Genomic DNA, 27,475 nt, shown 5'->3' with positions numbered 1-27,475 from the left:
GTTTGGGATTAAAGATGTACTAAGGAGGGATTGAAGGTGTCTGGTATGTCTGCATAGAGGCTGGATCACACAAACCTAGGTCTTTAGATGTGATCCTTTTTCAGAGCAGCCATGTTGCAGGAATAAAATTTCTCTACACATTTAGTAGCTGCTATGTAACTTGTAGGGCTGAAAATATTACTTTATGGAACTAACAACTAGGAGAGTACCATTTTCTATACTATTCTTTGCTTTCTTGGTTTATGTTGTAACTCCATGTCAAATCAATCTATTTTAAAGGAGGATGACATTGGCTAGTAGCTATAAGTAAAAATCGGTCCTCATACTGGCAGACAAAAAAGCAGAGAGAAGAGACAGGACTAACTGAGGAAACAGGAAGGACTTTCCCCATGCTTCCAGACACAGCTATTTCCTTTAAGATCCGCTGATGTCAGTATACCAAGGGCATCAGAAGGCCTTTCCTTTAAGATCCGCTGATGTCAGTATACCAAGGGCATCAGTAGGCCTTTCCTTTAAGATCCGTTGGTGTCAGTATACCAAGGGCATCAGTAGGCCTTTGCTTGGCTGGCAATAAGGTTCTTATCATACTTGGGGGTTTGAGACTATTCCTTGCTGATAACAAGAATCCCATAAATAAAAACAAATGCAAATTAGTTTTTTGTTGAAGTTAGTGCTAAAATGTCCCTTTACCTAAAGCCTAAGGCCAGAGCTCCCAGTAAAAACATTCCACATTTTTCCTTACTTATACTCAAGCTCAGTGCAAACCTGATTTTTCTGATGCAAATAAATAAGTCTCTTTGTCCATTAAAAAATAAGCAGAAATAATTAACGCTTTAAGTTGCAGACAGAAAACTCTGCTGTGTCAGCGGATGTCCAGCCACGTGGAGAGAGAGCATCACACATGATCAGGTTTTAGTGCTATAATCAATGCAATATAAAAACATCGATCTGACAGTCAGCATTATGAATAATCAGTGAGTGATGTGGTAATTAGAGACAAATGCAAAATCCTCCACGTAAATGAGTGCAACTAATGTTAGGTTTATACAGCAAAATCAAATTTCACATTAATACATTTTTTCATTAAATTACCCCCAAATCAATGCCCATTCTCACTCACTCTGATCCTCAGACTCCACAGAGCCCGAGATTGAGGCAAGTGTTGATACATATAGGACATGCTCTAATCTCCAGACCCTTGATCAACAGACTCCAAAGAAGGACTAAATAAAACACATAATGTCTGTTGGCCAACGAGCTAATGCTACAGGGCCAGGAGAGACCTTGGGCAAGAAGGAGAATCTAAAAGAGGGCAGAATGGTAGCAAAGAAGAGTTGAATTATCTGTAGGATATGCTTTTCCATATTAATTTCCAAGTACCTTAAATTGTTTTATTATAGCAACAGAAAAATGCATTAAAACACTATATACAACCTTAGGGAAAAAAGACAATGTCTTCATCCAGGGGAAAGTTTGGTCAGGTTTATACATATTCATTTACAAAATATTGAGATAATTGTCAACGGAAAGCCAAGTGTTAAAATATCCCTGCCCCTACTGTTCATGAGGCCAGATCTCCCAGGAAGAACATTCCACAGCCCACAGTGACTAATATTCAAGCTACTGCAAACCTGATTTTTCTGGTGAGAACAAGTCTCTTTTTTCATCAGAAATAAGCAAAGATAGGTAATGCTTTATGTTGCAAACAGAAAATGTAGGGTCCCCAACCCTGCCACAATTACCTGTTCACACATCTAACAGGCAATCATTCTTCACCTCCCCCATGAGGCATAAGGAAGAGGACCATACCAGCCATCATGCCTGGAATAGAGGCATCTTCTGACTGGCGGGTCTCTCAAGTTCTGCAAGCATGCATAAAATGACACCAGGCTGACCAGTTTGATGTAAGTGGAGTGAAGCCTCATCTTGACCCTTCCTCCTGGGTAGTAAAGCATGGCATTACTGTGCCTTCTTTGATCGCTTAGGGAGGGCAAGCAGCCACACAGAAAAGCAAGTCTCCAAGACTTTGGAGACAGCCACATGTCCACAGATATTCTAAAAGCCTTTTCATTGTCCTGAGGAAAAATATCTATGTAGCACATGGCTTGTTATTTCAACTTCTAATTGAATTAGAACAGTTGGAAATCCAAATAAGACAAAGACACTCAGAAAACCAAAACGGCTTCCTAAATATTCAAATTTCCTTACAAAAGAAAATGCCAATGACTTCAAAAGTCTGATGTGTCATTGTGCCTGTTAATTTACAAGCTGTCCACAAAATATTAATGTTAAGTTTAATTGTTTTCCTATGACTGGATTTTTGTCAATGGGGTAAAGAGGCTTTATAATTCCTTCGCATCAGGAGAAAATATCTCCCTCCGTACTTGGGTTGCTACTGCTCAGCTGTGCCATTTACTTGTGGCACATATTCAACAATATTGTTCCAAACCATGGCTTTTTATCCTCAGTATCTGAACCTCTATGAATCTAAAAGGTTTACTGTAAAGATTGTTCTGATGTTTATGTTCTCCTTGGTTAATTAACACTCTGCAACATTTAATTCTGCATAAATACTAGTAAAATAGAGGGGAAAAATAAAACTGGATGTAAATTTTATGCTTATTGCAATGTGAAAATTAGGCCATAGGAAAAAAAAAAATCCTGGCTGGATCCAAACTCTCCTCATGCCAGCAAGAGGCTCGAAAAAAAAAATGTGAAATTAGTTTTCACAAATTCAACAGAGGTAAAAAATGATCACATTAAACCAGACTAAACAAAAACAAGTCAATGAGGGCTGCTGCACAGGACGCTCTGTACAAATGAAGGACCTGTCAAAACACTTCAGCATGTCAGAAATTTACAGGATCCTAGAGAAAAAGGAGCGCTTTCCTGGTATAAATTTGTTATTTTGTAAAATCAAGTCCCATGTTCTCATTATCTTGAAAACATAGGTCTTCTCAATTTCCAGAACTGTATCTATGATGTTAATTTGCAGAAAGTACACGCCTGCTAGTGCATTATCCCAAGGTGCCTACTTGATTAAAATGTTTGAAGAAGATGCCCTAGAAGGACGAAATTGTACACAAAAACAATCAATCCTGCACAAGACAGCTTTTCAGAATCATTTTTAGACATGCATAAATCAGGAATGCATTTGTGTTAGCTAATCACTACTAATGAGGCTTGAGCAGTGAATTCAAACTTCAATATTTAGCTAAAATTTCGGAGTACACCATCTGAATTCAATTAATAGTACTGCTTAGAAAGCTATGTTATTCTGTATTTTTAGTTTCAGTACAAAATGTCAAGGGTTGATTGAATATTATGGGATATTAATCTTTAGACTAGAATGAAACTAAAATAAAAAAAAAAACATGCAAATACAATCTTTGCTGATACCAAAACTGCAAAAAGGAAATGTATTTTGCCATTTGAGGGTAAAATTAAATTATCAGTTTCCACATTACTAGGTTGATCTTTAAGTAGTAGAAAAATAGGAACCATGACTAACTAACTCCCATCAATCTTTATTATTCCTTAATCATTAATTTTTATTTAATCTCATTTCAACAACTTCATGTATACATAATAGACTTCCATACCTACTTGTCCCTTCCTTACCAGGAGGGTCCCAGTACAACCAACCTATCTCCTCCCACAAAGTCCCTTTCTCTTCCTCATGACTCTTCCAATCTTCCCTTTTCTCCAACAGCAGGTCATTTTTTGGGGGGTGAGTTTTTTTGTTTTGTTTTTGTTTTTATTGGATATTTTCTTTATTTACATTTCAAATGTTATCCCCTTTCCTGTTATCCCTCCCTCCCAGAAACAGCCTATCACATCCTCCCTCCCCGTGATTCTATGAGGGTGTTCCTCCACCTCCCCGCCCTCAATTCCTCTACACTGGGACATCTATTGAGCCTTCATAGGACCAAGGATCTCTCCTTCCATTGGTGCATGGCAAGGCCAACCTCTGCTACATATGCAGCTGGAGCCGTGTGTATTACTTTGTTGATGGCTTAGTCCCTGCGAGTTCTGGGGGATCTGGTTGGTCATTTTAAATGTTATGTTAGAAGAAGAATAATCGTGAGAAAGAGTCAGAAAAAAAAATAGCTTAGGTATAGGTGCTTCCTTAACCATCTAAACCTTATGTTCCTATAAGAGCATTTTGTTGTTAGAAAGGTCAGCAAGACACTGGCATCCGCTGAGGCCTTCTCATGGAGCTATGAAGAGTCAACACTATGACTTCACCGGCCATGGGCAGATATTCGCGGAGCACACGATATTTGATACCTACTCAGACTGGTCACTATCATGATTCTACATCTTTATCAGACAGACCAAACATCCTACAACTAACTATAACTGTACTATGACCACATTTGTTTCATATTGAGCAACGACATTCACTACATTTTTTCAACAATAAAAACACTGCTGTGGCATAATTTCTTATTAATCGTGGGTATGTTTCTATGGATGGGTTTGTAAGAATCCTCTTGGGCAAATATTATCACTTCTCCTTATTCTGAAACTAGTAAATATTTGTTTTAAAGAACTAAGGAAAAATCGCTAGGCAACCAGATGTAGTTGGTATAATGATAATGATAATAATAATAATAATAATAATAATAATAATAATAATAATAAATCCTCTATAGATTCAAATATCAACCATAAAAAGGAACATACAGGTAGGCAAGCAGGGGTCTCTATTCAACACAAAATGTTTAAAGACATTTTTATCTAAAAATAAGAAGGTCTCACAATAATTCTATAAAAAAGTCAACTGTGGTGAGTTTTTCTCTTCACAAACTTCAGTGTTCCATTGAGATGAATAGACAAGTTTTTAAATAAATCTCAAACCAAGTCATAGAAGTTCTTATGCCAAATGCCACCAGGGAGAGAACAAAGTCACCATCTATGAGAAAGGCCCATGAAACTGATAAAATAGACAATTGTCTACCTCTTCAAAAAGGCTCTTCCATCTCAACACCAACCAAGTTCCACCTGACTGAGTTATTGGGTTTCCAGACTCACTGATCTGCTGCTGAGCAAAGCATCTGATGGAGCCAGGAAGCATCCCCTGATAGAGAGTAGCTGCATTTTGGCCAGCAGAAGGCATGACTATAGGGGCAGACAAAAATAAAAATTATTCTCTAAGCTGGGATTCCTCTTGGATGTGTTTTCTAAATCCAGGGTTTAGACTTCATGTGAACATTTTATAAGCCAAATTAGCAATAAAATATAATTTATAACACCTTTAATCATATGGAAGTCTTAAATTTCAAGTTGAATAACCTTCTTCTTAAATAGTGGAAGATACCCAGCACTGACTAATATCTATGGAAATTACTCTGAAAACATATCTATACAAATAACATTATATATGGTATACTTAGATATTAGGAACACATACCACCCATTACCACCAATAACAACAACAAACAACAACATCAATTAATGAAAAAGAGGCCAAACATTTAAGAGAGAGAAATGAGGGTTATATGGAAAGATTTGGAGGGAGAAAGAAAAAGGAAGAATAATATTTATGGGCTGGAGAGATGGCTCAGTTGTTAAAGGCTAGGCTCACAACCAAAAATATAAGAATAATATTTATTAGATCACAGCAAACAATTCTTAAAAAGCATATGCAAAGTACTCTATATTCTTATTCTCTTTCATACAAAACTCAATCTCAAAAAGCATACCACAATCTTATAATGTCTTTAAAGATTTTCATAATATGGATTAAACATAGAATGTATAGACCTGACTGAACACACACACACACACACACACACACACACACACACACACAAGGTATTATCATTAGAAGGTAAATCTATCTGAAATCTCACATAGGTCCAGTTCACTCTATAAAGAGAAGTTTATAGTGTTGTAACAATGGAGCCACTGTCAACCAAGCAGATCATAGTCAGGACTATGAAAGTCAAGGTAGTAAACATACCCAAGCAGACCTATGAACAAAGCCTGCATTCTATTTTTCTCAGACTGGAATGATGGATCTCGAAGGTCCTTAACAATGTCTTTCAGTGATAGAGAAACAAATCTCTCTAAGAAAGCCTTTTGTACTTAATCATGTGAAAGATTTCTAGACTCTATTTCCTCAACCTAATAGTGAGAAAAAAAATCAAATAAACATTAGCCTCATCTAAACTAAACCCTCATTCTGTGGCTTTTAAGGCACTAAGCAGGACAGGTAAAGATGAAATAAATGATTTTTCTAGTCTCATGAGGAGAAATTTAATTTTAGAATAGGTTAAACCCAGTTGAAGAGCTATGAGAGCAAGAAGAAAGACTGCCCAGATAGAAATGAGTTGGGTGTTGTGGGGGAAGGGGCTCCAGAGAGGCTCCAAAAGTTGAAGGTAAAACAATCAAGTGGATGAAGAGGTAAAACCGCAGCAGCCTAGTGAATGCGAAAGAGATGGGGGATGAGAATGTGACTTACTGGAAGCCCAAGAGGTTGACGTTTGCTAAGATCGTAGCTGTCTCTACTAGGCGCTCTTTATTCCACTCCATATGGAATACTCAGAAGTCAGCTATGAATCTGATGGTGATGGAAAGGAGAATGAAGTTGAGATCAGAAGACACATGTGCATTGGGTACTATGCTAAGTAGATTATGTATATTGGGTGCTATGCTAGGTATTTTGGTCTTTAGTTACAGGTCATTATAAAGACCACAACAATGGGAATAATAACTCAGTGGATAAAGTGCTTGTTACATAAGTCTGTTGATCAGAGGTCAGATCTCCAAACCCACATAAAAGGCATGAATGAATGAACAAATCCCGTGGTCCCAGAACTTGGGAAGTAGACATAGGCTGTGCTTAAGTAACCTCACCAGCTAGACTAACCATAATTGTTCAGCTCCAAATTGAGCAAGAGACCTTACCTCTGTAAAATTTAGCGAGGGCAATATATGCTGGACATGGACTTTGGGGCTTATACCGAAACACTGCACATCGCACACACACAAGAAATTAAAATATAAACCAGGGAAGAATTATATGCCTAGGAAGAATGCACACATGCTACTATTAGAGAGATATTTCAGTGGTCTAAAAAAGGATGTTGATGGTGATTAACCATCTGAGGAACTTGACAATTATATGTATCCATATTAGAAGCACATGAGTTGATACAGTAAGATGTGTGTTTAGGTGGCTAAATTTCATATGCATCCCAGAACTTTCATGCTAACAAGGTCAAACATGGCATATATCTTCAAGGTTTATGTCAGAATTAAGGACAAGTGACAATAGCTCTGGCTTCAACAGCTGCATTGACTGTGTCTTGGAGACCTAGGCGAGTCTCCATGGTGACAAAAGTTGCTCGCATGCTCAGGGAGAAGTGTACCATCCTTGTAGACTGTAATAAGATGAAAACAACAAACCGCAGTACTCTGAAGACAGCTGTACAAAGGCCAGTCATCTACAAAAGGATATGAGGGAGAAGGAGGGGGAATAAGAATAGCTTGGCTTCAGATAGCCAGAATGGAGAGGAATGCAGAAAGGCTAATGACCTCCTGTAGCAGTGAGCTTTGCAATTGGAAACAGCTCAGCTGGCAAACCTGTTGATATGTTTAGAGTAGGAGCCGGTCCTCGCTTGAGTATGAAAAATGGAATGGCAGGCAATTCCTAGAAAGTTAGATCTAAAATAACTTATCATTTTAAACTTGTGATTCCTCCCAATAAAACAGAGTTGTCCTCATGGACCCTGGTCTACTGTAGAATTAGCTGGCTTGGTGCATTATAATTCACCAACAACGTTCCATTTTCAACCAACAGGGCTTACCTACAAGACTTTCCTAGATATATCACCAAAGGGAACTTTTCAACTGCCAAAATTGTCTATGAATCTATGAATGGGCAGAATAGGACTAATCAAGTTGAGATGGAGGGAGCGAAGAATAGTAGACACTCTAAGAAGGTCGCACCTCAGACCTTCTACATCATGAAGTTGAGAAGGAGTGAAGAACAATAAATAAACAGTCTATCTAAGAAGGTCGTACCTCAGACCGTCTAACATCATGAAGTTGAGGAGTGAAGAACAGTAAACAGTCTGTCTAAGAAGGTCGTACCTCAGACCGTCTACATCGTGTCATGGGAACACCCCTCCCTAGGGATGTGCTGACTCATCCACAGAGCATTTTCTTTATTAAATAGAGATCATCATGGGAAAGCATGCATATCTGAAACTGTTTGTTGGGAAAGTCAATATGCATAGTATGATGTTGTTGAAGATCAGACTCACTTAGTTCTTCTGTCTAAAATACATAAATGACCTAAAATCTATCAGTTAAGAATTCATTTTTATAATTGTTACAAACATTTAATATTGAGATCCTACCTACATAAAGTCAATGAATTAAAAAATATTTAAAAGTTAGCATTGTGATCTAAAGTGATTATTGTTTTTACCAGGCTAATATAAAAGTATTCTACTCTCATGGGACTTAAGATTTTAGTGAATTTTTATTGTTGTTTTTCTTTCAATGGAGACAAAAAAATCCATAATCTTCTAGACTTCATTATTTCCTTCTAGCATGTGATAAGTATATGTGCAAAAAATAATTCTTAATTTGCTTGTCATATAACTTTGTTGTGCATCCTAATGTCAAGTGGTTCTTGACACATTTTTATTTGCCAACTGATTGTGTTATTTTGTAAAGAGATGGAAACATTATAGCTTCAGCGATTTCTTCCTCAGTAAACACTGGTGATATCTGCTTCAGTGCTTTTCAACACTAAATTACACTGAAGAAAAGCCAGTGTAATAGGTTTGACCTATTATTTTTACCTTTTTCTTTCCAATTTCCACAACTGAGTGTAGCAACTGAGCTTCCCTAATGCGGGTAATTCATTTCTGACTCTCTACAGTCGACCTCTAAATATGCTGAGGTCATGTGCTACATTTGATAACCCTATTTTTAACAACTTCTCCTTATATTTAGATTATGGTTTTACTTACAGTATGGTGTGCTCTAAATCTTATGATCTGCAGAGAATATGTTTACAAGATTCAAGTGCAATTTGAAATGAAAGGAGGAAAAAATAATAAAGTTCAAAAGGGCTGTTTCAGCAGACACCATCCATCCAATCTGTTTATTAGAGACAGCCAGATCAAACCTATGGTCTCACATTGCCATCCTGAGAGATGTCACATGTGTACATAGCACAGTAACAATATCTGTTTTATATACCATATAATTGTGCACTTTATCACATTCAGCCCTTTTTATTGCTCATTAAAAGGTGAATGGCATTGAACATATTCCAACATAAGAAACCCTATCATTTAGGCTTCATGCTGAACTCAGAAATTATGGTAAAACCTGCCATTTATGTACAAATCCATTTGTGTTCTATTACAAAAATAACAATTTTAAGATTTTACCATTCTCAAATTGAGATCAATTACACAATTATTAGGCTGTTATGATTGCAAAGTTCTGTTCCACAGAAACAAGAAAACCCTCCCTGTTTAAGTGAGCTTTAATTAAACATGTAATGAGTCTTTATCATAATCTATTAGCTTTCGGCCTGTTACAAAGTCAGGGGCCACCCAGAAAACTGCACACCACGTGATGAAGACTGCTTCTCTTAGTTACTCCCAATAACCAGGAAAGGCGACCTGTGTCAAACATTACAAACGCTACCTTGGGCTACCCCGCCTCCAGGCACCTGCTAGAACATATAATTAACTTAATTTTGCCAAAGCATTTATTTTAAATCAGATTTGCGGTGTCAAGACAGGCCTCCTTTCCACCGTCTATGCTTCCTCCAGCGTCTCCTCCTCCTCCTCTTGCAGATGCTGTACCAGGTGTGAGGAGGCAACCTTCATGGAGGAAATGATCCACGTGAAGGTTCGGGGAGGCTGCACACACTAGACAGCACACTGGGAGAGTAAAATTTAAGGTGAACGTTAATTTTTCCTGAGACTGTCTGAGAGGACAGTCACAAGTCAAGGATGTGCTCTGCTCTAACACAGGAATTAACCCTTTGCTCACAATGTCATGTCTAGAAGCTCAACACTTAGCACTTGCTGTCCAAGAAACAAGGATGCACATTTATGTACTTCCTGGAAATATAGGACTGAACACATCCCAATTAGTACTTGCATTCTAGTATAAAAGGAAGATCAGTAAATAGAGGCTATGCAATTCTCAGTTGAAGTTAATGGTATAATCCCTATAATCTATGATTTTTGAAGAAAAACATTGTAAGAATTGTTATCTTTAATACCTCATGATTAATCAAAATAAACCTGCATTTAGTTTGCCCCTATGAGGTGTTCTTGTTTATCTCCCCTTCCTTTAGTCTTATTGAGAGAATTGGGCTTTTTTTATTAAATTAATTTATTCTTTACACTCCATATTCTATTCCCTCCTCCCCCGGATCCACCCTCAGACTGCTCCACATCCCACACTTCCTCCCACCACCCTATCTCCACCCCCCACCCCACCTGACTTCTAAACTCCCTGAGGCCTCTAGTCTCTTGAGGGTTAGATGCATCATCTCTGAATGAACACAGACCCAGAAGTCCTCTACTGTATGTGTGTTGCTGGCCTCATATCAGCTGCTGTATGCTGCCTGTTTGGTGGTCCAGTGTTTGAGAGATCTCAGTGGTCCGGATTAATTGAGACTGCTGGTCCTCCTACAGGATTGCCCTTCTCAGCTTCTTTCAGCCTTTCCTAATTCAACAGGGGCCAGCAGCTTCTGTCCATTGGTTGGGTGCAAATATCTGCATCTGACTCTTTCGGCTGCTTGTTGGGTCTTTCCCAGGGCAGTAATGATAGGTCCATTTTTGTCATGGCCTCAGTAATAGTGTCAGGTCTTGGGACCTCTCCTTGAGCTAAACCCCACTTTGGGCCTGTTGCTGGACCTTCTTTTACTCAGGTTCCTCTCCATGTCTGTCCCTGTAATTCTTTCAGACAGGAATAATTACGGGTCAGAGATGTGACTGTGGGATGGCAACCCCATCCCTCACTTGATGCCCTGTCTTCCTGCTGAAGTTTCACTCTGAGTTCCCTCTCCCTACAGTTGGGCATTTCTTCTAAGGTCCCTCCCTTTGATTCCTGAGAGTCTCTTACCTCCCAGGTCTCTGGTACATTTCGGAGGGTCCCCCAACCTCCTATTTCCTGAGGTTGTCTGTTTCCATTCTTTCTGCTGGTTCTCAGAGCTTCAGTCATTTTCCCTCATCCAATACCAGAGCAGGTTCCTGGTACTGGGAATTTTTTTTAATAATTATTATTTATCCTTAACTCATTTTTCTCAGTATCTTTTTCCTAACTAAAATTGTTTTCATCACTTTTGAAGTTAATCAATATCCAAACTTAATTTAGTGTTAAAATTTACATTTGCACTTTGGTTTTTCTTAAGAAACAAACAAAAAACAAAACAAACAAAACAAACAAAACAAAAAATCTGTTGCTTTTATCTAGGATTTTGTATTTTGCTTATTTTTCTTATGTAATTTTTTAACATTTACAATGCTCTCCAAATTAGTTTCCCCCGGTTGTACCCTTTATTGTATTAGGTCTAGTGTTTCCTGGTACTATGTCCAAAGTGCTTACCTCCATGGGATGCCACAGAAATACCTTCTCATGATTATCACCTTCCTAAAGTTATTTCCTGAATGTTATAGTTATATTTACAGAAATGACTTCATGTTAGCCTCTGGATGATAATTTATAGAAGATACAGATCCTAAATGCTTCTATTTTGTTTCAGGTTTAGAAGTCAATTTTCCACAGCATACTATACACCCCTAGGCTGAAGAACAGCTTGGTGTAGTAACGGCTACCTTTCTACTTCTTTTAAGCAGTAAGTTTTATTTTTTACTTAACCTCGTTGCCCACAAATTTTAAGGAGACATTGGTGCTTTGATGAGGCTTCTGTATTTTCAGTGAAATGTGTGATATCTTTACACACAAGCTACTCTTTTATTGGATGGTATTTATTCTCATCCCTTTTTTGATTCATCATTCCTGGATTTCCAGGTTGTACATGGAGCAATCTCTTGTCTTCCATTGGTGTTTCTCATCTATTTTGTGATATGTGTTAAATTCTTGAAGATGGGTGTCTTAATATTTTACTTCTAAATATGTCACTATGCGTACCAAACATGTCCTATAGAACTTGGATCTCTTCTTCCAATTACAGGTCAGAGATGTGACGTGATCCTGCTTATGGATATAATGTATCACATTTCTCTAAACGTATCAATTATGACTTTTTAACAAACTGAATCATTGACTTCATTTAGAGCTAGTGTTTCAATGATGTTATACATCTTCCTATTAGCTATTTTGTGAGACTTGGTTGTTCTCTTCAAATAATGCAAGACCCCCTGGTCCTAGTATTTTAGGCTTAGAGAAGAGCCTGCATTATGCCAAAGGCTCCATGTTGCTGCCGGATGGGAAGGGTTATCCTGTGACACAATCTCTTCCATTAGTTTTCTAGGTTCTTGCCTCTAGCTCCCCCAAGGTGTCTTCACTGTCTTATGTCTTTGTATGAGTTCTGCCTGCAATGAAGAACAGACTTAGGTGGGCAGCTTATCAACAACACGCATGTATTACTTCTTTACGTATTTTCTTATGCTGGAGGCTGGAAGTCTGAGGTCAGAGCCAGCCTGGAAGATCTCTTGGAGATCATGGTAGGCCCTTGGAGATGGCTGTTTTCTTGGTTTATCCACAGAAACCAGAAGCAAAAAGCTAGATTTCTGGGTGCTTCTTGTAGGGGCACTAATTGCTTTCCTGAGGGAGCTATCTCCATGACCACAGTGCATGACAAAGTATGCACCTGCAATCATCCTTAGAATGGGATTAGAGCTTCAACACAGGGATTTGGAGGCACAAAAGCACTGTGCCCATTTCAGTATCTATCCATATTCTTAATTTGCCATGCAGCACGTGACAGAGAAGGGATGGGCACTAATCATTCCTCCTTACATCCTGCTTTATATGCCTCCCTCACTCCTGAATATTTCTTCTATGCGTATCTTGAAGGCAGGGGTCTCTAGGTTCCATTGCAGACTGCTGCTCCAATTAGCCTAGCTATCTACCATCTTCTCACTTGACTTTTATACCTTCAGAGTTGTGTTAGCAAGCGAACCCAGTGTCATAAGAGTGTGAAGAGCTGTTTGCTCTGTCATGGAGGGGGAGGACCCCTCTCTTTGTTTCTCCGTGAGGGAAGAACGCTAGCTCTGCAGTAAGAATGAATCCTATTTGTGCTGTGGTTTTCCTTTGTGTGTCTGGGTGGTTGTTTTCCCTTATGACCTGCAGCAGTGCCTCACAGTGCCAGAGCTAATACGATGTCTGACCTCCAGTTTCTATGTGCTGTTGATTTTTTAACAGCATTATTCTTATCCTTTCAAGTTGTTTTTAAGTAAAGTAGAGGTCACTAGGATGCAAACTTTGTGTACCTAAGAACGCTTCTCTGGTAACCAGAATTTTTTCTGACTGATGGAATCTCACATGGACACCCTGGACCAAGAGATGACTCATATCCCAGGTCAGATGAGGAAGAATGATGTGGTATTTCAGCACACCATCTGTTACTAGAATAGCATGCAACCAGAGAGTTATCATTCACTTCTGGGGTCCTTCCGTTTACTATTTTCAAGTTCCTGCTGTTTATAGTAACTGAAACCTTAGAACAGGAAGTGGAGGGTAATGGATTCTACTGAATATCAACTTCTCAATAAATCAGTGCTAGGACATTTGAATTTGTTATAACTTACAATGCCCTTCAACGTTGTCTGCTTCTTTTCTATTTATCTAATTCTAAAGCAAATTGGCTACTCAACATGACCTGGGTAGAGGGCATGAATTTGTCAAACAACTAGAGTCCTTTTAATCCATTGTTGCTAAAATGGCAGCTCTAACTCTGGGTACCACAGGGGTCTGAGGTATCCACATACACGTATACCTAACTTTGGGTTAGACACAGTACCTATTATGAGCTATATTCCATTCCATTCATCCAGTATAGCATAACTTAGTAGTCATCACAAAAAGCTTACAGGGCAGGGCTCTGACCAGTTTACAGGAAACTGAGGAGCAGGCCAGACAACTGACTTCCCATTATAGTAGAGACAAGAAGTAAACACACACAATCTGGTTAGAGAATCTGTGCCCTCGCTCCCTAAGCACGCCGTTTCTTTCTTGTAACTTACAATGGATATTTTTGAATTGTTTCACAAAGTACTAAACATATGTCCTTTTGTAATTACACTAAGCCTTTCCCTACATGTGAAGAATAGAATCATCTTGCTATAATTAAGGACATGAGCACATCCAGTTTAAAATTAATATCTTATGCTTTATGTTTACAAATGCACTAATTATTATCATGTGGATGGAAGTATTAACAGTTTGGGTTTTTATTTTTTAGCCTTTATATTTATTTTACTGAATGGGTGTTTTGTCTTCATGTACATCTGTGTGCCACATGCATATAGTTCCTGAGGGCCAGAAGAGAGCAACGAACCCCCAGGGATGGGATGTATAGATGATTTTTGAGCTGCCATGTGGGTGCTGGGAATCAAACCAAGGTCCTCTGGGAAGAGCAGCCAGTGTGTTTTACTGCTGAGGCCTCCCTCTCTCCTTCTTCCACAGCCTTCTATGTGTGTCACCACCACAAACTGGGTGGAGAAAGTGTGTGGGGTGATGGCACCCACACTGCACTATGCTGTTTTTTCCAAAACCTAATTTTGCCTAATACTAAGGGTTCTTAGGGGGTCACATATGATGAAATAACTTTCAAAGCATCGCTCTGAATCCAATTGTACAAGTTTATGGATCACAATATATTAACTAAGAACATGTGTACAGTCTATGTATAGTGATCAAAGCAGGGTACGGGTAGTATCTACATCCTTAGACTTTTTAAGCATTTTTAATTAAGAATGTCCATACATATTTATATAATATAGTGTCTTGTTCAACACACATTTATACATGTTGAACTAATGAATATGATACCTCTACCTACCTTTCAAAACTTGTTCTATCAATTTTAGAACATCCTACATGCATATAATGCATTTTGGTCACATTTATACTTTTCTATATTCACTTTAGCTCCTCTCAGATATTCTCCCAACCTACCATGCTTGCCGAACTTCATGTCCTCTAAGTTTTGTCTTGTTTTTTTTTAATAACCTAATAAGTCTAATTCGTGCCACTCATATTCTCATTGGTAGGAAGCTATCCAATGGAGCAAGATTACCAACCAAGGCCCACACTCTTAAAGAAAACCGACTCGCCCTCTCCAGAAGCCATCAAATGTCAACAGCTCCTCAGTTTAGAGGGAAGACCGCGGATCCCTGCCTTCCTCCATGCTAGAGCTCTGACAGGCTTGGTCTGTACACTTCATGTGCAGGCAGCTGCTGTGCATTCATGACTGCAGCTATCTTGTCATGCTCAGAGATACTGTTTCATGCTGGTTGTCTCCACCTCAGCTTCTTCCACTCATCCCATCTCTCTTCTACCATGGTCCCTGAGCCTTGAAGGAATGGATGATGTATATCCATGCCCCTCAGCTTCTTCCACTCATCCCATCTCTCTTCTACCATGGTCCCTGAGCCTTGAAGGAATGGATGATGGACGTCCATGCCCCTCAGCTTCTTCCACTCATCCCATCTCTCTTCTCCCATGGTCCCTGAGCCTTGAAGGAATGGATGATGGATATCCATGCCCCATTTGTTGAGTACAGCAAAACTGTTCTTTGGGCTTTGACCCCTTGTGAGTTTCTGTGTTAACTGGGGTCTGATAAGGTCTGAGAGCTTCGATAATCTATAGATATTGAGATAAGAATCCATAGGACAGCGTAGTTTACTATGTCCATGCACCAAAGCAATAGGTTCATCCCAGGGGAAGCATTACTGGAGTGGAACCATTGTGAAATCCTCACAGAGTTAGGATGTTTGTACTAAAGTGATGGTTGCACTGATCCAACTCCTTTGAGTTATAACTGTGAATAATATTAGAATGTGTTACTTATTCTATGATGAGCTACAGTGGCACAAATGAGAGAAAGTGAGAGAACTTTTAAAAGAATTAGAAGTTAGTATATTGAATATAGATTCTGGTTCTTGGTTCTACTCCGATTTCACTGTGTGAGCTCTGAATGTGTCATCACCTCCCTGCACTACTTCACCCATATGCTAAGAATCCACATAAGTGTGCAGCATAGTGAAAGGGTGAGCCAGAATCTAAGGGTCTCAGCTGAATATGATTATAACCCCTGCCTGCAACAAATAATCAAAAGGTTCCCACTGCATATACCAAAATGGAGGCAGAGGGAAATCAAAGTCATTATCACACAATGAATAGGGTATACTAAGACACCAGAACGAGCTAGCAGTGAAAATATACATCACTCCCTGGACACAGAGGGATCTATATTGAATGAACAAACACTCGGCAAGAAATATATGTTTAGAGCAGTGAACTCTTCAGAGATGAATGCTGCTGACATTTGCCAAGAGTAAGGAGTCATGACATCATAACTGAGTGTCCCCCAGTGAGCTTACTGTCAAGTGTTTCTCATCACTGAGACAGGTTAGAGGTTTCTAATAACATTCATCTGTTCTTCTGACTGTCAAAGGAATTTACTGGGCATTTACACAAGCAAGAAAGAAAAATTAGGAAAGAGACTGATCCTCACTCTTCTTAACACAAAGACTATCCCCTGTAGGGCTTCTGGGCAAACAGACGTTCCCCTAAAATAATTCAAGCACCTTTTCATCAAACATATTGAACCATCAATAACAGGTTCTCTTTTCCCTAGCATATCATGAACTGACTGAAGCAAGAAAGATACTGAATGAGAAAAGGTAAATGTTTAATCCATAATAATATGAGTCCTCATATTCAAATCTCTCTTCCTCCATCAAAAGTGGTTTGGATGGTTTCTATAAACCTTGTTTGTGATCATATTTTTTCCACACCCAACAGACAGTCATGAAGAATCACAGTTGTCCAATCATCTGAATGTCATTTTAAACATTTTAAGCATCCTCTGGGTTCAATGAAGCAATAGCCATTCTCCGGTGTGAAGACACAGCGGAGTCAGAGGGAGAGAGACTAGGAAGAAGAAAGTACTAATTTTTACTTGTCTTCAGAAATCATTAAACCATCCAAGCACAGACGAGTGAGAGAGAACAGTGAAGAGGAGGAATAATGAGCTGGTAATAGCATTCAGTCGTTCTCGAGCAGCTGGTGAACATCATGGTGTGGTATGCAGGATGGATCAGCCTGGGGAATGTCATAGTGCGGGGTGGAGCCTGGGGAATGTCAGAGTGCGGGGTGGAGGCTGGGGAATGTCATAGTGCGGGGTGGAGCCTGGGGAATGTCATAGTGCGAGGTGGAGCCTGGGGAATGTCAGAGTGCGGGGTGGAGCCTGGGGAATGTCAGAGTGTGGGGTGGAGCCTGGGGAATGTCATAGTGCAAGGTGGAGCCTGGGGAATGTCAGAGTGTGGGGTGGAGGCTGGGGAATGTCATAGTGCGGGGTGGAGGCTGGGGAATGTCATAGTGCGGGGTGGAGGCTGGGTAATGTCATAGTGCGGGGTGGAGGCTGGGGAATGTCATAGTGCGGGGTGGAGGCTGGGGAATGTCATAGTGCGGGGTGGAGGCTGGGGAATGTCATAGTGCGGGGTGGAGGCTGGGGAATGTCATAGTGCGGGGTGGAGGCTGGGGAATGTCATAGTGCGGGGTGGAGGCTGGGTAATGTCATAGTGCGGGGTGGAGGCTGGGTAATGTCATAGTGCGGGGTGGAGGCTGGGGAATGTCAGAGTGCGGGGTGGAGGCTGGGGAATGTCAGAGTGCGGGTTGGAGGCTGGAGGAGGAAATGACTGTGGGCTAGTGGTCAGAGAGAGCCACAAGAAGGAGAGGGATTCACAAGATCAAGCAGGAGAATGAGATTGACGTGGTGTGCAGAATGAGGTGGGAGGCATCTTACACAAGTAGGCGAAGCACGTACAGATCGAAACTGCAAGGAACTGGATAAAGAAACCAGAAGGGTGTAGACCACAGCGTGGCTTGATTTGTTTGAGGATTCTTGATGACATGTTTGGTAACTATCCTGTCTCTCTGGAACAATTCCCAGACGTGTATTGACAATGCATTCCTGAGGAGCGAGACATGTTAGGAGAACAGAGACAAAGCTTTTGTTCCACATTCCAGTCTCCTGCTTACAACTTCAGCAAGAGCTAGGTTTAAGTGATGAATGTGGCTGTACAGTTCTGTCAGCTCTGGCTTCCTAAAAACTAAAATTAACAATAGTAATAATGGTTACACGAAAGGCTTAGAGACTGAAGAAGCAGGGATTTGTTTCTTCACAGTGCTTCAGAGTAGAAGTTCAAGGCTAAGGTTCTACACCACAGAGTTCTGATGAAATCTCCCCCATGGCTTGTTATGGTCAGCCATCATATAACTCCATAGCCGGGTCCTTTACTCTCTATGTGAATGAATATTATGTCTTTATGTATATCCACATTTGTGTTCTTGTGAAGACACAAGATGCATTCAATTAGGACTCACATTAATGACCTTAACTCTGTCGTTTCTTCAAAGAACTGACATCCAAATAAGTTACATCCTAAACTAATGGGTGTGAGTTCTTCAGCAAGCCCAGTAGAGAACTAATGTAAGTCATATGAGTAGCATATGAATGTATACAACTCCACATATATATTGTCATTTAAGCAATACCCCCAACATTGCAACACTGTGACAAACATGCAAGCAACAGATATGTTAATAAACCTTATCTTTAAAATAAGGATTTATACAGTAAGTACATCTGAAAATGTAAACTCCAAAGTTTTGCAATACAGGGGCACTGCAAATTAACATCAGTAGATGAACGTTGATCTTTCTAGTCTCTCTATAGGACTGAAGAACTATACCTGTAATTAAATGTGGTGGCATCTTGTTAAAACATTGTAATAACGTGAAGAAGGTAAGGCAGAAAGTTATGGTCAAAGATTTAGGGACTTGGGTTTGGATACTGGCTTCTAGTTCCCAAAGAATTTGCATCCAAAGAGAAGGAGCAAGATCGTGGCTTCCAAAGAGATCTGTTCCAAGGAAGAACAGCCAGGAGTTCACAGTTGCGAGCAACCAGATAAGCAAGGCCCAAGAAGACCCTATTTGACTTTGTACTTCAGGGTATACCCGCAGATTTCAGAACAATGTTTATCACTCCAGGATCATTAAATGGAGATCTAGGGAGCTGAAAAGTGAATGGGAAATCAAAGATCAAGAAATTCTATTTTCGAAGTCTAACAGAGAAATATAAGGGAGACTTGAAGGGGGTAAAACAAAGAGTTTTATTTTCTGTTTGTCATTTAAAGATAAAACTAGAGTTTTAGTCAGCAGAAACAACTAAGCTCCTTGGATGAGTGAGGCAGCTCTCTGTGGAGGTCTGTGAGTGAGGCAGCTCTCTGTGGAGGTCTGTGAGTGAGGCTCTCTGTGGAGGTCTGTGAGTGAGGCTCTCTGTGGAGGTCTGTGAGTGAGGCAGCTCTCTGTGGAGGTCTGCGAGTGAGGCAGCTCTCTGTGGAGGTCTGCGAGTGAGGCAGCTCTCTGTGAAGGTCTGTGAGTGAGGCAGCTTTCTGTGGAGGTCTGTGAGTGAGGCAGCTCTCTGTGGAGGTCTGTGGCACTTGGTAATACTTGCTGGGTACTTTGTTATCCTTGCCCTCAGCGAACACAAAACTTAGTGGGAACATGGACAGCTACCCAAACATACTTACTTTAATATTGATTTATCCAGGGGGAGACAAAAAAAGAAGACTAAGAAGCCCAACACACCCTTAGGAATCTGGAAACACCGTTGAAAGGTGGAGGTTGGAGCTTAGACTGGCAAGGTGGGTTAGCTTGGGCTAGCAAGGACAAGAAGTGTTTCACACAGAAAAACATAGGAGCTAGAGATGGGTTCCGTGGGTTAGTTCACCTAAGAAGACATGGAGAGACCCCCATCTCCATAAGCAGGTGCCATGGAAATATGGGCAAGGTTATGATTTAGGAATGATGCAGTAATGATGAAAAAAGAAAGGTAATGGCGAGGGGCATAGGGAAGGAAGTGGGAGGAGGAAGGGGAAGAGGGGGATGTGGTTACACTGTGATATCAAAAGTAAAAAAGTTTAAACAAATGAAAGCTCCTCAGTTAGGGTCACCACCTCCTCAGTTGTCCCCTGAAACCACACAACGTTTGCATTGTCACCGTGGATCTCCCAAGAGGCCCAGTGAATTGGTAAACATCAAACACGGACACCCTGTGGGGAAAAACGAAAAATGGGCTGAGTTTGAGGGCAGATGGCAGGATTGAAAATAGAACGACAGGAAAAAAGTTTAAAAAATTAAGTCATACAGGCAAAAATGATTTTGTTCATCAGCACACATAGCTACCTTACAGGTGATACGCAGGTATTATTTGATCAAAAAAGGGGCATGAAACCTAGAGTTATTTCAATAAACTTTTAATTTGTGAATGAAAGGAGTGAAGGGGGCTAGTAATCAATCATGAAGAAAAATAAAATGTGAACAAAGTGTTTGTGGGGAAGTTAGACAATGGTGAGAGTATGCAAATGAATACAAATGAGGAAAGGTTAACTCTAACTAGGGATCCAAAGACCAGTCACACAAGCTCAACAAGGAAGGCCAGTCACACAAGCTCAACAAGGAAGGCCAGTCACACAAGCTCAACAACCAAGACCAGTCACACAAGCTCAACAAGGAAGGCCAGTCACACAAGCTCAACAACCAAGACCAGTCACACAAGCTCAACAAGGAAGACCAGTCACACAAGCTCAACAACCAAGACCAGTCACACAAGCTCAACAACCAAGACCAGTCACACAAGCTCAACAAGGAAGGCCAGTCACACAAGCTCAACAAGGAAGGCCAGTCACACAAGCTCAACAACGAAGACCAGTCACACAAGCTCAACAACCAAGACCAGTCACACAAGCTCAACAAGGAAGGCAGGAGGCTCGGAGAGAGAAGCATGAAGCATGGGCCACAGGGAAGGTCTAGATGTGGTGAGAGGCCTGGGGAAGGCTAACAGGAAGAGAGGGCTGTGCTCTCGTACCCATGTGACTTTCCTTCCTGCCCTTGGGACACGTCTCCTCCTTAGAGTGAACTTTAACTCTATCTTGTGGTAAATGGATCATGCAGATGGAGGGCAGGGTGGAGGTGTTTTAGAGAGCTGCTGGACCAGACAACTAAGCTCAAGTGTCATCCCAAGATTAGTGAAGGAGGCACTTGAGGCATTGCTATGACAACAAGCAATGGTACAGTGTGTTTTCCTGGTAGGATTCCTGTAACAAATCACCACAGTATAGATGATGAAAATAAGAAAAAATATTTTTCCACACAACTCTGGAATCAGAAACCTAATGTCAAGAAGGGAAGTCAGAAGGTGGCTTCTTCTAAATGAGAAAGACCCTGCCTTGGGTCCTCCAAACTGCTCCCATGCATCATAGCATGTGCGTATATGTGTGTGAACACACACAAACACACACACATGCACACACACAGAATGGAATTCTCCTCAAAGGCCTCAGTATCTGGCTTCCATATGGCTCCCTCTCTTTGTTTATGGTACCCTCTGTCCGAAGCTCCCTGTCTATGGGACAAAGGTCTTATTGACCTCCTTTACCTTGCTCATCTCTGTCTCCAATGCTGCCACAGTCTGGGGCCTCCCTTTTCCTCTCTCATCTCTGTCTCCAATGCTGTCACAGTCTGGGGCCTCCCTTTTCCTCTCTCATCTCTGTCTCCAATTCTGCCACAGTCTGGAGCATTATTGTTAGGAATTCAATAGATAACATTACAGGATACTCGTTGTAGACTGCCACACACCAGATTACAGGACTTTTTAAAAACTCACAATTGTTTTAAACATTGATTAAAAGTTATCCTATATAGCTGTTTCCTGAGAGGCTCTGACAGTACCCGACTAATACAGAAGTAGAGGCTCACAGCCATCCATTGAACTGAGTACAGGGTCCCCAATGAAGGAGTTAGAGAAAGGACCCAAGGAGCTGAAGGGTTTCCAGCCCCTTAGGATGAACAACAATATGAACTAACTAGTACCCTCAGAGCTCCCAGGGACTAAAACTCCAACCAAGGAATACACATGGTGGGACTCATGGCCTCAGCTGCATATGTAGCAGAGGATGGCCTAGTCGGTCATCAATGGGAGGAGAGGCCCTTGGTCCTGTGAAGGTTCTATGCCCCAGTGTAGGGGAATGCCAGGGCCAGTAAGCAGGAGGGGGTGGGGTGGTGAGCAGGTAGGGGGGAGGGAGCAGAGTGGTTTTTTTTTGTCTGTTTGTTTTTTACTTTATTTTGTTTTATATTTCCTTTTTTTGGAGGGGAAACTGGGAAAGGATATATCATATGACATGTAAATAAAGAAAATATCTAAGAAAAAATAGAGGAAAAGATAAAGTCTATTTTAAAACCTCAACACAGGCTCACATATTATCATAAATAAGCCTCAGGGACCTATACAACCAGGTCGTAGCATTGTTCCTCCTAGGAAAAAACCGTTGGCTATGCAGTGGGTTGCCTGTATGGATTTGAAGAAGAGGCAAAGTGGGAAAGAATATAGACATATCCACCTTCCTGAACTCCATGACCAACTGCCCTTCCTGCTTTCATTACAGAATTCTTAGAGTTATTCATTCAATGCCTGGCTAGGACAGAATGAAAACTGCTGCAAACACATAAATTCCTGGAAGGAAGGGACAAATACAACTGACCTGTTAAGTACCTTCAGAAACACTATGCTGGCAGGAATAGCAGAGAAGGTATACCCATGAAGCCTCACCAATATGGCTGCCTTAACAAGGCATGAAAGGATAGGGACGACATCAACACAGGCACTAGCTTGGCGGGGAAAATCTTGTGGGGTCTCAGGGCTGGACAAAGAACTCCAGGCAGCGAAGGAATGCTGCGTGGGAGGAGCAGTCTCCCCAGGGATGAGGCCCAATTGGCTATCAAATACCAAGTGGTCAGCCTTAAATAATATACATGTAAGTAAACTTATGCAAAGTGAGCAGAGCATGTTGTGTTTCTGTTTTTAGAAATATATATATATATATATACATATATATAATTCACACATATATATATACACATATGCAAAAATTAAAGAAATAAAAGCCAGGGATTTGAGAGAAAACAGAAACAGGGTTGCTTGAGAAGGATTGGATGGAGGAAAAGAAAAATGGTGTCATTATATTATAATTTCAAAAATAAAAACAGCAAAAAAATTTTTAAAAAGTTAGCCTAAATATATTTGCCTGTATTTGGAAAATATAGCAGTGTAGCATGCTTGGGTGATATTCTCCCCATGGAAGCAGATCTCCTTGCTCCTTGAGAAACTATGACAAAGATAAAACTTTGTTGTATTATCATGATGTTTGCCATTGTATGGAAATGAACCATTTCCCAAGACCCAGGCGCTTAAAGCTTGATCTGCAGGGTGGTACTACTGAAAGGTGGAGGGACCTTTAGGGACCTGAATGATGCGAGACCTTTAGTGTATTGTGGGCATTTCCTCTACGTGAACTGTGGGATGTTGGCTCCTGAGTCTCCTTTGCTTTCTGGATCTGGTAAGGAATTTTGCTTCCTACAGTCTAGGACAAACTTGATATCATAACCCAGGTCCTATCAAAGGTGTCACGAGATCATTTACTGGAACTTCTAAAACTATGAGCCAAAGTCAGTCTTCTTTCTTTTGTAACTTATCTGAGATTTGTTGTAGTGATGGAAAACTTACTACAACACATTATTGTACCTCAAACAAACAGAAGGAATGCGGAATCAGAAAAATACATATAGCTATTTATTTACTATGCATTAAGTATATAATATAAATATATACAATATATTACACATAAATACACACAGAGAGAGAATATGCTAATTTACTCTGTAGGTTCATTTTTCTTACTATTTATTAGGTAAATAGGTCTGCCCAGAATTTAAAGCCAAAAAACGAGGTGGAAAATTACCATGCACTCTTCACTTATGATTTTCAATATTTTAAAAAGAACTTAAAGACCTTTTATTTTATACATTTGCCAGTAATTGTCTTTATAGTTTTATTGGTATTAATTTCACACAACCCATTTAGAATGTCAAGCCACATATGCAGCTTGGTAATAAAGTTATTATTGCTTCATAGAGATATAATTATAAGTAATTTTGCTTCTTCCATTTCTGTCCTCACTTTTTCTTGTTTCTGCCCACGTTTTACAGAATGAAGATGGGCTTGCTGACCTTTTGCTGACGAGCATTTAGTATGAAGAAACTGTGTTTCTCCCTGGTTGAAGCCGGTACAACTTTGACTTTCTAGCTTCATTAGTTTCTCAGGGTTAGTCTGGGCACGATATTACTGCCGTGCAAATAAACTTCTAAACTCAGAGGAGAGCACAAATGCTACAAAACAGTAAATAACTCACACAGTATAAAGCCCTGTTCAGCCAATGAACCGTGTTTCAATACAATAGATTTTCCTTTATTAACAATATAGCAGAGAGGATATTATTTAAAGAAAAGGAACAAAAGGATAAGAAGAAAAATTTAAAAATCTCACTATTAAAGATTTGGTAATGTACACCAAGAAATACAATACTATAAAGTTTTTCAGCATTAGGTGAACAATTTAAAATATACAGGATGTAATCTATATTCATACATTAATTTGCACAGTTCTTCAAACTTTGTTACCCACAGCTCTGTCACCCACAGCTCTAAAGGAGTTTGTGACTCTTAAGTCTTACACACTAGAGCTCCCAATTGCCCCAAATGTAAGTCAAACATTTCATTTTGGCAAATATTTGAATTCCAGGTGTCAAGAGGAGGGGAAAATAAAAACAAGTGGCCATGGTTCTAGATCAGGTGCTAAGAAGAGTCGGAAAGGAAATGCCTTGTGGTTAAAGGGTTCAGAACTGAGGACCAATGCGTCCCTGTGTTCTGGAGTTTAAAGCCAGGGGCAGTGTACATGCTCATCACAAGTCTTACTACCGGACTCCAAAACCCACCCAGAGTCTGCAACACAAAGAGGGAGGACCGCAACACAAAGAGGGAGGACCGCAACACAAAGAGAGAGGACCGCAACACAAAGAGGGGGGACTGCTCATTTCAGAGTACGTGCTCTGGAGAGATAAATTGAATTTGTGCAATGTCCTTTTAAAAGTGACATTATCTTGTTAGAGGGTGGTCTGAGAAGCTAGGGCTTCAGGCATCAAGCTGTCCTGCAATTAATGATCTAGGAAGTATCCTCCTGTAGATAGTTGGAAAATTAATAATTTCCCATCATTGGTTGTTTCTGTGTGCAAGTGTTGGTTGTACTCAGGCTGCTTGTTTCTTTACGCATATCCTGAGTTCACTGGCAAGAAGTTTTTGAAAGAAAATGACAAGGTGTGGTCATCCTCAAACTAGACTGTCAACAAACTTCCAGCATCTGGAATCATATACAGACAAATTCTACTGATACAGGAGAAATGTCCAAATTAAACAACTCATTCTTCCACTTTGTAATTTAGAAGGAGATGTGAATAACAGGTTTATGGACAAATGTCTTTTGATGGGAAAAGTTAAAACAAGTCGGAAGTCCAGATCTGAAGGGATTGGACAATCGACTGTCAATCATTCTGGAAACTAGCCAATGAAATACGAAGGTGGAACTAAATAGTGAAGAGGGCCATTATATTCTTTCTCTTCAGGTTCTTCACTTAGCATTATGCAATCTACCAAAGGAGTAGGGCTAGGTGCTAGGGCAAAAAAATGCTTTTGAAACAGAAAGACAGGCGAAGAGTCAACAAATGAGACCCTGTGATGGAGCAAGGAAATGTTATGTGGCTGGGCAGAGAAGCAGTTTGAGTGGGAACGGCTGAAAGCATCTATCACTTTTCGAGGATACTAACTAGTGATGGGTCTCTGTGGTGTTAAACCAGACCGCTGAGCCTCTGTGAGAGGAAGGGAAAAGCTCTTTTGACTCAAGTTGACGCCTTGAGAGGATCCTCTAACCGTGACAACAGAGACTACCTGACAGTCAGCCTTGAAGACTGCTTGGCACACCACAACGAAGGGCTTCAGAAGACTTGCGCGCGTGACTGCTTCTTGTGACGTCATGTCATTTGTATTCCCAAGTGGTGACACTTTGTTGATTGATATATGCAATGCACTTAAGATAAAAAAAACTCCCCCACAACCCAGGATTAAGTTTACTCTAATTAGAAAAATAGGGAATCAGAATCCCGACGGAGGTCCTCGAACTGAAAGGGGTAGTACCAGGATGGAGAACTTGAGACTAAAGGCCTGGATAGCCATGCTGAGACATTAGCTACAGTGTAGCTTTGCACAGGGAGCATGGAGCAGGCACCCTAAATCAAACAGGGAAAGCACAGTCATCAACATCCATTGAGATCCTATGAATGGCCCCTCTATTTCCCCATGTCTTTCGATCAGGGGTTATTATTTGTTAAGGGGTTTAAATCTACAACAGAAGAAATATTTCTGTGAAATCCAGTAACACACAATGGTTAACCATGGAAGAATTTTATAAACTATGATTTGTCAAATAATTCGTGCTTTTTCTCCAACACAAGCCCTTGCATTATTCTGACAGAAAAGGAAAAAAAAAGTCTACCTCTCTATATAATTTTCTATTGAATCTACAGCATATCTGCTTTACCTGAATTTTTAGATGGTTAGGAATTTAAGCCTAAAAAGCATTTTGTGATAGCAAATGCAGCCTTATAGCTAAAGGGACCAGAAATAATATCATCTTCCTGGTCTTCAAATAATGTTGTCATATGTGCATCATTTGGGAGTAATCATATTATATTGCACTTTTTAGATATAACCTGGGAATAAAATTATATAAAGGAGAAATCACAGTCAATTCCATTAACCTTTATTGAGCTTAATAAGCTCTGTATAAATCTGCTAATTCTATATAGGAGAGCTGCTAAAATAATATAAGGCAGCTTATATAATGTCCTAAAAAGTTAAGTATCATCCCAGAAGTCAAGGCATTCACCCAAGCTCATCCTTTCGAGTCATTGAGCAGATATCATTTTATCTTATTGATATGTGATTTCTGATCTTCAGGATTGCTTGTCAGTGTCATTACACTCTGAGCCATCAGACCCAGCCAGCCCGTATTTCCTTTTACAAAGCTGTGTTTCTCCCATTCCTAGCCTTTCTAGTGTTTAGTCAAAGCTGTGTTTCTCCCATTCCTAGCCTTTCTAGTGTTTAGTCAAAGCTGTGTTTCTCCCATTCCTAGCCTATCTAGTGTTTAGTCAAAGCTGTGTTTCTCCCATTCCTAGCCTTTCTAGGGTTTAGTCAAAGCTGTGTTTCTCCCATTCCTAGCCTATCTAGGGTTTAGTCAAAGCTGTGTTTCTCCCATTCCTAGCCTTTCTAGTGTTTAGTCAAA

General features: G+C 40.2%; 1 protein-coding gene and 1 long non-coding RNA gene across 2 annotated transcripts in view; one reads left to right on the top strand and one right to left on the bottom strand.

Moving 5' to 3' along the window:
* The window catches only part of Hs6st3 (heparan sulfate 6-O-sulfotransferase 3), a 748,118-nt gene that overhangs the window by 357,044 nt on the left and 363,599 nt on the right, over nucleotides 1-27,475 (bottom strand). The window lies entirely within an intron of this gene.
* Nucleotides 17,864-27,475, top strand: part of LOC116084747 — a 29,679-nt gene continuing 20,067 nt past the window's right edge. The window contains exons 1-3 of the long non-coding RNA XR_004116249.1: nucleotides 17,864-18,103; nucleotides 19,799-19,892; nucleotides 24,292-24,368. This is a non-coding gene — a long non-coding RNA (uncharacterized LOC116084747). The remainder of the gene's footprint in view (nucleotides 18,104-19,798; nucleotides 19,893-24,291; nucleotides 24,369-27,475) is intronic.

Source organism: Mastomys coucha, unplaced genomic scaffold (assembly GCF_008632895.1).
Source record: "Mastomys coucha isolate ucsf_1 unplaced genomic scaffold, UCSF_Mcou_1 pScaffold9, whole genome shotgun sequence".
NCBI lineage: Eukaryota > Metazoa > Chordata > Mammalia > Rodentia > Muridae > Mastomys > Mastomys coucha.
This window is presented reverse-complemented; position numbering and strand designations above follow the sequence as displayed.